The sequence below is a fragment of the Myotis lucifugus genome, unplaced genomic scaffold (genome assembly GCF_000147115.1).
Source record: "Myotis lucifugus unplaced genomic scaffold, Myoluc2.0 scaffold_40, whole genome shotgun sequence".
Classification (NCBI taxonomy): Eukaryota; Metazoa; Chordata; class Mammalia; order Chiroptera; family Vespertilionidae; genus Myotis; species Myotis lucifugus.
In genome coordinates, this window is record NW_005871088.1 from 2,760,713 (window position 1) to 2,770,417 (window position 9,705).

Consider the following 9,705-nt stretch of genomic DNA (forward strand, 5'->3'; position numbering starts at 1 on the left):
CAAACGGGCAAGGGGGCAAAGGCGAGGGGGCAAGAGGGCGGGGGGTGAGGGGCGAGGGGTGAGGGGGTGAGGGGCTGAGGGGGCCAGAGGAGAGGGCAAGAGTATGAAGGGGCAAACGGGCAAGGGGGCAAAAGCGAGGGGGCAACGGCAAGGGGGAGAGAGGGCGGGGGGTGAGGGGCGAGGGGTGAGGGGGCCAGAGGAGAGGGCAAGAGTATGGTGGGGCAAAAGGGCAAGGGGGCGAGAGGGCAGGGGGTGAGGGGCAAGGGGTGAGGGGGCGGAGTGCGAAGAGGCAAGAGGGTGAGGGGTGAGGGGCGAGGGGGCGAGGGGCTGAGGGGGCAAGAGTATGAGGGGACAAAGGGGCAAGGGAGCAAAGGCGAGGGGGCAACGACGAGGGGGAGAGAGGGCGGGGGGTGAAGGGGGTAAAGAAATGAGGGCAAGGGATCGATGTGAGAGAGACACATCGATTGGTTGCCTCCCACATGCATGCCGCAATGGGGTGGGGGTCGGGGAGTGGCAACGATTGAACCTACAACGCACATTCTTTTATTGACAGAAAATGCATTAAGAACTTAATAAATTCCTTCCCTCCTTTACCCAATTTGACTATATTCCTCAAAGAAAGAATAGTTTCAGAAATATCAATTTAAACACAAGAAAAACATTTAACAAATTCTAAAAACTACAAAGGCTTTTCCTCAAACTCTCAGATTCATAAGTGCTAATTTTTATCATTTGAAACAAACAAAAACAAAAAAGACCTCAAGTGGATTCTTTGATAATGCGCACATGCAACACGGCCTTCAAAGCTGGACCATCTGTGAAGTCACAGTGACCAACGGCTACAAAATAATGGTTACGCCTCGTATTTAAAATGGCTGCCGCTTTGCAGAATGGCGCCTTAGCTACTGGCTCACTTCCCTCAAAAATCTGTTCTTGAAACAGAGTGAAACAACTGTGGCATTATAAATAATTATAGTATCAGATGCTAATTATAAAAGAAGTTTTAGAGGAGAAGGGAGGAGGGAGATGTGTGCAGGAGTCATCTTTCACAGCAGAGAGTTTATACATACTATCAAAAGTTGAAACATTTATAAACATAATGACTTCAAAAAAAATCTGTTCTTGAGGTTTATGCTGATACTAGGAACTTTCTCAAAATTTCCAGTCAAAGAATGCCTTCTGGAATGCCACCGGCGACTGCAGTCTTCCAGAAGCTTCCAAACGAGTTTCCAACGGGCCTACCTCAAGGTCCTCCCAACCAAGTCTCCCACCACCGGGGTGCTCAGGAAGACGCAAGCCCCAGGATACATCTCTCTGAGGCGATACTTTAATTCTGACCCGGCACTCAGTGATGAATAAAGTGAAGATGAACTTAACATTATTAATATTAAATTTTATTCATAATAGTGACAACCCTTGAGGATATGTCACAGAAAGGGCTCCACAAGTTTCTGTCAGCAGTTTCCATGCAGCAAAGTCAAAATGATTCCACACCACCCAAGGCCTTTTACCTCAGAGAAGCCTTCGCATCCGTCGCCGCCCGGTCTAGCTGTGGTCACCCTCTCCGAAGGTCCACTGTGAGCACGGGGCCTGGAGTCGGGGAGCAGGGGGTCTTAAAGGAAGCTCTAAAGCTCCTTCTCGCCACCCCGGCAAGTCCTCACTGAAAGCCTGTTACGTCTGACTCCTCAGAACCACCAACGGTCGAAGTTCCGGCCAACGGAATGAAGCACTTCCACCTAGAGCCTCAGGTGTTAAGGTTCCCCCAAGACCACTTCCGGCACTAGGGTGCAGGGGTCGTTTGCAGCCCTTAGCTGGCTGAGTAACAACGTTCCACTTTAATCCAGGCCCTCCGCCCTTCTTGGACGCCCGGCACTAGTGTCCATAGCTGAACAATACCTCATGAGGGGTCCAGAGCCAGAAGCTGAGGTTCTTTCGAGTCCAATCTTGGCTCCCTTGTGAAACTAAAAAAAAAAAAAAAAAAAACCCTCAGATCTCATCCTGTTCAAAAGAGGGGTTGTAGCCGGAAGGGTGCTAAATTGTTGTCTGCAATTAAGTATCAATTTAAGTATCAAGTCCTGCGGGCTGGTTGCAGCTCAGCAGTCCAAAACTCGGTTGTGCCCGGAACCCCAGAAATCTAAGGATAGCATCAAGGGGCAACTGCTGCGTGTTGCCCCTTGGTGCTATCTCCTTAAGCATGGCAATCCTAACAGAAAGGCCAGCTTTCTTTCATACTTTCCAATCTGCCCTGTGCTCCTGCTTTTCCCTGAAGAGCTATCCACCAGAGCTTTGTAGGGTTGACCTACATTACGCCATTTGTCTCCGTAAGTCTGTTTCCAAACACCCCGGGGTTAAGATAATTCCACAACATCCCTCAGCTACTCACTCCAGAATTGAATAAACTCCATTATGGAATAGATTTAACTAAATGTTGTTTTCTCAAGTCAATCTTGTGACAAGTTAAAAAGACCTTCAATGAATTTAAAGATCTAAAACCAACTGTAATTCTGATCCAGCATTCAGGGATAAATAAAGTGAATATTAATTTAACAACATTATTAATATTAAACTTTATTCATAATAGTGCCAACCCTTGCCCCTCAGATAAGGAGGATATGTCACAGAAAGGGCTCCAAAACTTTCTATCGGCAGTTTTCAATCTTTTTCATCTCATGGTGCACATAAACTAATTACTAAAATTCTTCACACCAAAATATATTTTTTCCAATTTGACAAGAAAAAGATATAATTTTGACTCGTTCACATAAAATGGCTATTGTCTTGGCTTTAGTTATCTTTTAATTTGATAATTAAAGGAGAAAGACCTCAATGCCTCTGACTAATCAGATATTGAATATTTGAATAATTCTTGTGGCACACTGGTTGAAAATCGCTGTCCTACACAATCCTTCTGATTTCAAAAATGGACCACTCAATCATTTCACAATATATACATTTATCAAAACACTAAATTGTACACCTTAAATATATATAATTTTATTTGTCAATCACACCTCAATAAAGCTCGGTTGGTGTGGACCAATCTATGGAATAGTCATTGGATATATTCTTTTCTTCATACTAAAATTAAAGATAAAATTCTAAACTTTTATGGAGTTTAGAATGAAGCTCCTAAACTTTGTTTCAGGAGGGACTCATTTTAAAACATAATGATTCCTCCCAAGTACATTTTAAATAGACCATTGGGATTTGTAGCAGTATTATAGCCTTTAGGCATCACAAAGTCTAATTATTATATTTAAAAGCTTCAGCATGGTATGACATCTGAAATGATAAAGCAAAAAGTTGTTCAGTGAGGCAGGGATTTATGTAACACTTCCAAAATCCTAAAGCACAATTTTGCATAAGGGACAGAAAAACTAGGTCCCATCTTTCCCAGCTCTCAATTTCTTTTTGTCCTTAAATCAGTTCTTTCAATGCCATATTACCTACAAGAAAGTAGTGATATTATGTATATACAGGGTGGGACAAGAATAGGTTTACAGTTGTTTTGAGTATGCAAAATAGTTTATTCTTGCATTATTATTTATTAATTATTGTATTATTTTCCATACAAACAATTGTAAACCTACTTTGCCCCACCCTGAATGTAATATTAGTTGTTTGTAGAGCACAGCATCAGCATTAATTAATTTTAATTATGTAATTAGTACTGAGTTGTCAGAGGCAACATTCAAGAGATATTGATTATTAAATGCATTAACCCTAATAACTACTAGCCAGGCTTCCTTAGAAACAAGGCTTGACTCACCCCCAAAAGCAGAGAGATTAGCAGCAACGAAGCAGAGCAAAAAGAGTTTGGGCTTAAGTATAAATCCTGGCCAGTTTTGAAGAATGTAATTAATGTCTCTGAAGCCATGGTGCCCTCTGCACAATGCACCAAATAATAAATAATACCTGCATTGGGAGGATTCAATGCGATGATGCCTACTAAGTGTCTGGTACTGGAACTGGCAGGTAGGAGGCCCTGGTCGGTGGGGCTGTGATTACTATCAGGAATCACTATGAAATATTTAACAAAGGGAGTGAGGGCTTCCAGATGTCCATTCCCCTGGAACACAGCAGGCAGGACTCAAGGACTTCCACGTGAGACTTCTGGTCTTACTTGGAGGTACCATCTTATCTCTGGTCTTTCTTACAGAAGATCAGGAACTCCTCAGCAAAGGAAAGGCAGTTATGAGTAGTCTCTACAGCAAGCCCCCAAATACCATAGAAATCTCCAAAGGAATTCCCTGGAAGAAAAAATCCCAAGAGATGTAAGGTTTTACCTCTGCATGGTCCTCAGACTGCCAGTGTTTGGTTAGTCCCCAAAGGAGATAAGTCTTCTTTTCACATTTCTTAAAGGAAAAGAGAACACACTTGCACAAAATCAACATCAAGTTACTATTGGCTTGTCAAGACACCCACATCCTCATTCATCTCCAGTTCATTCAGATGCCATTCTGTGGAGGTATAGTAATATTGCTACTACATCTGAAATACACTGAGCAACATGTAATTTTTGTTTCCATTAAAAGCCCCTCATTTTTCCTAGTATGATGTTAGTAGATAGTGGTCTACCTTAATGAAATATAGTCTTTTGCTACATCTTCCAGTCTTGGCAGAGTGGTCTTATGTGGCAAATGTCCTGTGGGTCCCAGTGGCACAGTCTCCCTGTTCACCTGAGCCAGGTGTACCAAGGGTGCCCTTGGTACGGGTTGTGTGTGCTCTCACGTTGTAATTGAGCCTTGATTGCTGTTGGCAGGTTAGTGAATGGGACTGACCCTCAGGCTGACTGGCTATGAGGACTAGCCATGACTACAGCAGACAATATGTTGTACAGGAGCTGACCCCATGGAGTGAGATTCACTTTAGCAGGGCTCTGGTGCCTACACAGTCCACCCTTTTGGTGTGTCATTTGTGTGGTGGTCTGGTGTGATCTGAGTCTGGCTACTAGGTGTCTTGGTACTGGGGCTTTTGGGGAGGGCCTGCTGTGCAGGACAATGTCAGCTAAGCCCTGTGTCTGGCCCCAGGGTCACCTGGTAGAAGCTACAAAGTGATCTGTGCTTGGTAGCTGCCTGTGCTGCACTCAGAAGTAGCTGGGCTAGGCTATGCTGTGAACTGAAACTAACTGCCAGTCTTAGGGCCAGGTAGCAAGAGGTACAGGACACTCCCAGGCCAGCCACTACTTGTTTGGAGATTGTGTATCTTTGAGAGATTTTAGGAAATTCCACAGTGTGTGTCCTAGGCCGGCCTTTGCGTGGATCAGTCTCTGTAAGAGGTTCTAGCAGGCACATGACTTGGGTCCGACAGGGTCTCAAGAATCACCAGAACCCTGGCTCAGTTATTTGGGGCATTGCCCCATACAGTGGTCAGGGCACACATACCTAGGTTTAAAATTTAATCCCCAGTCATGGTGCGTATAGGAGGCAACCAGTCAATGTTTCTCTCTCACATCATTCTCTCTCTCTCTCTAAAATCAATAAACATATCCTCAGGTGAAGATTAAAAAAGAATTTTAAAAAAAGAATCACCAGGGTAGGGGCGGGGGAGAGCAGTGTTAGCCAAATTAATGTAACCTATCACTTCCTAATTGAGGACACTGATGCCCATTGAATCCTGTGGGAAGGGTTGTCCAGGATCTAAGGGATAGATGAGAAGCCCTGGCTGCTCCCACTTTAACATGTCCATATGTACTTTTCCCTTACAAAAATTTGCTTTGAAACAGAGAGTGAACAGGTTCCTAAAGCATTTCTTAAATCTCCAACAAATAGGAAAATAGACTTAAACTAAAGCATATCAATGATTACATTAAATAAAAGTAGTCTAAAAACCTCAGTTAAAATATAAGAATTGTCAGACTGGAGAAATAAAGCAAGCTGAACTTTACTAATGTCTACAGGAAATGTATTTAAATATAATGATGAAAAGAGGTTAAAAAGTAAAAGGATGAAAAACTAGATATCATTAAGATTCTAATCGTAAGAAAGAGGAGTGGCTATATTAATATTAAATGAAATAGACTGCAGAGCAATAATATTGCCAGAGATAGAGTAACATATCATAATAAAAAAGAATCAATTCAAGAAGACATAACAAAACAATTTCATTTACAATTGCATTAAATAAAATAATTAGAAATAAACATAGCCAAGGAGGTCCCCTTTCCCCCATACCTTACCCTATGCATTCCTTCCATCTGGCTGATCGTGAGTTACACATCCTTTTATAATGTTGTCTGTGGTGTGTGTTTTTTAAGAAAATAAAAGAAAGAACAGAAGAACATGCTCCTGAGGCATCTGCAACAGGAAACATCCAGGTTCAAGTTGACCACAGAGTCCCCTGGCTCTGTGCCATTGAAGTCATCTTTTCCTCTTATTAGAGTCTAAGCCATCTCTCTCATGGATACTTGGTATGTGCATGCCTATGCATAGCCAGGTTATTAGGGTTTCTACCTCCAAAAATATAAACAATTCTCCAGCAAGTTCTTGATAAGGAAATAAATATACTAGGTACAAGAATCCTCCCATATGAACAGTGCATTCCAGTCAGTTTCGGTTGGAGTCCCTATTCTTGGCCTCTAGTATAGGCCTCTGGGCTAGACTGTGGCAATGGTTCTTTAATTGTTCTGGCTTTGTCTGACTTCTTCAGCCATCAAAACCAGGGGTGGGGGTGTTTCCCTTTGTCGGGCAAATAGTGGACTTGATACATGTTAGTTCCTCTTTGCCTCCCCAGTCTAACCCAAGGCCTCCTTTTCAGCTTTATGTCTCCTGCCTCCTGTGATGGTACTGCCTCTGTGCTAGCCATGTCATATTTCTCATTTTTCCAAGGTTTGCTTGGCCCTAAGAGTGCTTCCTCTTCCATGCCTTTCCTGGCTGGATGCAGAGTTATGTCAACTGTCTGGCAGCTCACAGAAGGTAGGGAGCATACAGGGTTTTTCAGCATCAGACCCAAGTGTTGGGGGGATCAGGACAGGACAGGGTATGGGAGTGAATGTAATTTTGTGATTTGATACTACCATAGGCCAGGTAAATTTCTCCTCTGAGCTACTTCAGCATTCTACCTTTTATATTTCCAAACAGGTCATGTACTTTTGCTTGGCCCAAAGAGTACCTCCTTAAATTTTGTGCCCTAGGTACCTCACTTGCCCCACCCAAGTTCCAGTCTTGTTTGTCAATTCTCTTTCTATGTGAGAGCTCAAGCAATTTGGGCCATCCTTGATCTTTTCCATCTTTTTAGACTTGTTGTTATAAGATCCTAGACCCGACTTCAGCACACCAAGAAAAGAGCCCCCTTTCCATTCTGAAATAGGTACTACTGCCCAAGCAATCTTGGGGCAGCTGAAACCAAAACCACACAGAACCTTAAGATGTTTTCATGGGAGAAAATATCTTCACCTTTTAAAGACTGTGAACAATGTATTTTTCCCTCTGGTCATTTTTTCATCATTTGTACAATTTGTGGCTTCAGTTGTCTTGGAAAGAAAACACCACTTACCATGACAACTGTGATAGTTTAGAGTGTACAATTTGGCTCAGGCTGTGAAGTTTCAAAAACACTGAAATATGTAGGGCTTTAAAGTCCTTCCTTTAAAAAAAATCAAGCAAATGTTCTTCTACTTAGTAAAACCACTTGAGTACTCGCCACGTTCTCTGTGTTATCTGTCATGAAACACCAGCAGACCTCAATAAATACTCAAGGACTGAAATCAAAGGAAATTTTAGTAAAATTTTTACTTTAAAAAGATTTATAAGAATCAAAGAACAAATAAATGGAGAGGTACTATGTAGCTATTCTGCACTGGATGTATGTAGATTCTTTTACATACATTTCATCTGATTGTGATTTTACCTCTGTTTACAAGAGAGAGAAAAAGACCCAGTGCAGACACCTGATTATTGTAATCAGTCAAAAACTGAGGGTTCAGAAAGACCTTTTTTAAAAAAAAGAAAATTGAAAACAAACAGTTCATGTTTTTTAAAAAAAATTATTTACTTACTGGCCCCCTTGTCAGTATACTTTGAATAGTTATAGTTCCCTCTGATTGGCGCACTCTGCCCTGAGTCAGATCAGAAATTAGGAGGTGGCCAGTGGTAGGGAATCCCTGCTGCAACCCACTAAGATGACTTTCAAAATGACAGATAGTAAGAACTAGCGTCGAAGATGTGGTGTAATTAAAACCTTCATACACTACCGATGGGAGTGTAAAGTGGTACAGCCACACTGGAAAACAGTCTGGTGGTTCCAGAAAAGGTTAAGCATAGTTACCATAGGACTCAGAAATTCCACCCCTAGGTGTATGCCCCAGAGAATTTAAAATATATGCCCACACGACAATTGTTTCAGGAATGCCAAAAAGTGGAAAGAATACAAATGTATTCTAATGAATGAATAGATAAACAAAGTATGATATATCCATAAAATGGAATATTAGTCAACCATAAAAATGAACCAAGTACTAACTGAAGCTACAATGTTGATGAAGCTTGAAAACCTTATGCTAAGTTAAATAACCTGGATAAAAAAAGACACATATTGTATGATTCCACTTATATAATGTACCTAGAGTAATCAAACTCATATACAAAGAAAGTAGAATGGTGGGCTAGTTTCCAGGGGCTAAAAGAGAGGAGAAATAGAAAATTGTCATGAATATAGAGTTTTAGTTTTGCTAGATGAAAAGAGTTCTGGAGATTTGGTTGCACAACTATGTAAATGCACTTAACGTGACTGAACCGTACACTTAAAAATAGTTAAGATAGTACATTTTATGTTATGTGTATTTAACCACAAGAAAAAAAAATATTTTCTTTAGAATGAAATGTCCAAAATAGGCCAATCCATGGAGACAGAAAGTAGATTAGTGGTTGCTTGGAACTGGGGAAAGGGAGAATGTGTAATGATTACTAATGAGTGAAGGGATGAAAACATTCTAGAATTACATAATTGCACAAGCTTGTGAATACACTAAAAGAGTCTCTGAATTATGATATTCTAAGGGGGGAATTTTATGATATGCAAGTTATATAATAAATAAAATTTGATAGGAGAATATAAGAGTCTAGGAGTGGGAACTGGTGTGTATGGAAGAAATGAAAAGGAGAGGAAGGACAGGAAAATGACAATTATGAGAAGCCATGCAAAGGCAATGCACGACCTGCCTGACTACCAACATCTCATTGTATTGCAGATGCAGACAATCACGTGTCAGTTGTTTCAAACCAAGGATGGACTTCATGGCTGGAGATCAAATATTTGAACAAAAAATATATACCCATCCATATGATTATTTTAATCTGACACTAAATTACTCTAAAACACAGTGTTAAGGAGTCATAATGGATAGCTAGAGGATACAAAGAAATAATTATGAGCATATGCTAATAATCTATTTGAATACAACATGAAGGTAATTATATATCCTAGCCCCATGTCTTTTGAATAAGATCCACCTCATTTTCACTATTGGTGTTGGATAATATAAATCTCTGTAGAAAATTATGGGATGCTATGGTAAATTAACAATAAGCATCATTTAATTAAGCTATTTGGGAAAGTCTGGTTCCTACTGGATTTATTAGCAGTGCATCAAAATGCTTGATGTATGGCAGCTTATGGCACAATTTCCTGGCTTCTCCACAGGGCAAGGAATTGTCACCAATCTTTTAGAATGAAGAAAAGTGAGGAGATTTCCTGGAAACTAAACTG